Genomic DNA, 3,472 nt, shown 5'->3' with positions numbered 1-3,472 from the left:
GTGAAATGTAGTGGGCTACAGTCTACTCTATACCAGCTTGGTCACATATAGAGTTGCTGTGATATATTATAGGATAAATTACTTTATTAACATTATTGTATGGGACAACATAGATCTGAAATCCACTGTGCAATTATAATCCAATATAATATGCAATGCTGCAAACTATCAAGAGAGCCTATTGATTTGCATATATACTAATGTAGGCTAAAACTGGTTAAATTCAAATGAAGTCACTGCTGTCTAATCATAATTAGGACTCGCATACCTGCCTTCCAATCTCAGTCCAGAGCTTGACGTTGCCTCTGAGCTCACCATAATGGGAACCATTTCTGCATTTAACAACCCATGTTTTATCATTAAAGAGCAAATCTACTGGGTGAAATGCAGTGTAGCCCAAATCAAGAGGCGCAGGCTCGTAAATATGGTAATTGCATTGCATTACCCACTCGTTGGAACAGAGAGGAGAGGGATGGAGAAACAAAGGGAATCGCCATTTTAGACGGAAACGTCCCCCTCCCCTGAAAATCATGCGACTCTCATATCGGCCATCGTTTGGAGCTTCATCATGGCTCGTCCGCATATCACCATATTTCGGGTCCCCCTATCTGGCCACCGTCACGAACACGACCCCTATTGTCCAGAAGCACCGCGCAATGGACAAACGGTGTGGCTTAGAAATCCGCCATCCTCATTATCCTTCTTATTGATTATGCAACCGTCGACATAAAGCGGTCTGTCCAGCCTGTGCGATTTTGGGAAGGTTTTCCTATCGCCTCTTTTGTCAGCTCTGCTCCTAAAGCGGTTTATTCCCCTAAGCCTGCAATAACAATGGCAAGTGCAACGTGCATGGGGAAGCGTGCAGGACCATTATCTTTTTTATGCATAAGGAACGCGTCATTATTTCGCACTAAGTCTATTGAAATACACATTTTACCCACGCTTGAAGCAAAAGATCACATTCTATTTACCAATAAATGACCAAAGAGTCGAGCGTAATACAAACACGGGCAAAGGATACTCACCATCTTATGGTCCACGCCATATGGTGGATCCCAGAACACTGCGGTCTGCTCTCATATAGGCTATCCATGCTCTGGTGTTTTACTTCATTTTAGCATTCATTACTTCATTGCAGATCTTTTTAGCATAGAGGCAATAGCTTGTATTCCTGGTTCCTTTGGTAAAGCGGTAGACAAGCAAGACTCCGTTTGGTGAGAAGCTGATACTACCAATGAGAGCGATGCTCTAGCCTCTGCAAAGCATGGCTGCGTTTTCTCTCTTTTTTTCAAAAGAGGGCAGGTCGTTCTGTGCATTACAATGAGTAAAATCTCTCTCTCCCTCTCCCTCTCCCTCTCTCTCTCTCTCTCTCTCTCTCTCTCTCTCTCTCTCACACACACACACACACACACACACACACACCACACAGACACACACACACACACTAATACATACAAATGCGCGCTCACGCACATCGACACGCAAACACATATGCGCGCTCTGGAAAACCTATAGGCCTGGGTTATGGTTTTTATTGCATGCCTGTTCTGTTGTAGCCTTATTATACCGCCTTTCAATGTGCAATGTACCACATAAGCCTGCTCTAATTTATATGGACTATGTGTGGCATTAACTATTCTATAATCTAGTGAACCTCTAGATTAGGAGTGTGTGCAGTCGGATCGTCGCCTTCATGTGCCGGGCACAATTAATCATGTTTAATACCGTTTGTCTTGAGAGGTCCATTAGTGCGTTGCAGTTTCACGCGTCATGCCGTTGGACTGCAACTCAATTTCTATAGCCTATTTGTCCAACTGCATGGTAAGCCTGCTCATGATTCACACACAGATAGGCTAAACGTCATTTTACTTCACGGCTTCAAAAACCACATTTACTGTGCTTCCAACGGTGTGTTATACTCCCCGCTAATAACGGCAGCACGCTATGCAAAGGCTCGAAACCTCTGCGAGCCACTGCCTCGTTTTGCTGCCATTCCATATCAGGGTCAATTGACAATTGAGCAATAGGTTAAACATTATTTACTTTTCCTATTCCTTCCTTATGATTTCCATATGCAAAACCTGCTACCTCTGTGAGCCGATACAGGCCTGTTTTCAATCCTTTAAGCCCACACGCGTTTCTCAATCCCAAATTCCCAACATGCAAAAGCACAGTGGTTGTGTAGTTTAGTAAATTTATATCGGTTTATATGTGGATCGTGTTGTGCCAGGCATTCAGCATCGAGGTAGACTAATAATTGAATGAAGCAAGTGGCAGGTCCTGTGCTGTTCGTTTGTAGCCCCCTACACTTCCTGCCGTGATTGACTCTAAGGCAAAGATCCAATCGAAACCAGGGCCCCACAGATGATGTCATTGGAGTAACCTCACTAACCCTATAGCCCATGCGGGACACACAGGCCTGGTAATGCCCACTCACCTCCAAGTCTCTGATTATAGCTTTATAGAAATAGCCTAGGTATTCTGCACGTCTGTATATCTGTTTCTTCGAGTTCTCTCCTTCTGCTGTCTCAGTTTGCAGATCCTCAATCCATCCTCGCTCTTTCTCTGTTGCAGTATTACACTCTGTTACAATTGTCCTTTACAATGAAGACTGTAAGAACCCAGTCGGTGCAATGATGCAATATTGGTGATGCAACATGGGTGAACAAGACAAATAACACCGTCAACGTTTTGTCAAGCATTTTATTCTTTATTTGTGGTGTAGGTTAGAGGAAAAATAGGCTGGGGCTTACGTCAGGCTACATATAGAGGGAAGTTTGAAAGCTGCTTTTTTTTTCTGGGTGAGAGGGGGGTAAAGCTATTGTTCCCACTGAAACAATGGGAGCTGCGGGGCGACATGCAGCGGTGCGCACATGAATGGCAAGGCTCTGGGATGTGTGTGGGTCAGTGGCCCGGGGTCTCCGTCCCAAAGCCGCTTTCCCAGCGCTGCACAATGAACCTGCACAAGGTCGGGGCTCCTCGGGGTCACAGGCCACCCCCCTTTTGTCCCGCACTTCAAAACACATAAACATTTATTAATCAAGAGCCGGCCACAGGGCCCCCCTGCTTCACAAAACGTAAAGGGGTGAGAGGGGTGGGGTGAAGGGTGGAAAAAAAGAAGTGGGAGAGAAAGAAAGAAATGACTACTCCCTGCAGATGCAAATTCCACCATTTGGCCAGAGGTGGAACTTTGCAAAAGTTTGAAATGCAGCCTAATAGTCGAAGTTGACGCTATGTGCAGCAGACAGCCAGTCGGAGGATGGAGATACACGGCCAAGTAAGACCGGATTTGGACTTATTAAATCATACTCCGTCCATCTGTTTCACGTTTCTATTGGATAGACTGCAGTACATGCGTTCAACATCTTCGGAGCGGGATTTCTGTTGCACAGCGACATCCTCTTCTCCACACCTGAGGACTAAGGACAAAGTGGTATAACAGCTTCACAGCGCTGAGCCGATTCGACGAAAT

This window comes from Centroberyx affinis, unplaced genomic scaffold (genome assembly GCF_046629955.1).
Source record: "Centroberyx affinis isolate AG114_WGS23_722 - 3 ecotype Tasmania unplaced genomic scaffold, CSIRO-AGI_Caff_v1 ptg001116l_1, whole genome shotgun sequence".
In the NCBI taxonomy this organism is placed as follows: Eukaryota; Metazoa; Chordata; class Actinopteri; order Beryciformes; family Berycidae; genus Centroberyx; species Centroberyx affinis.
Note: the sequence above shows the minus strand (reverse complement) of the source record.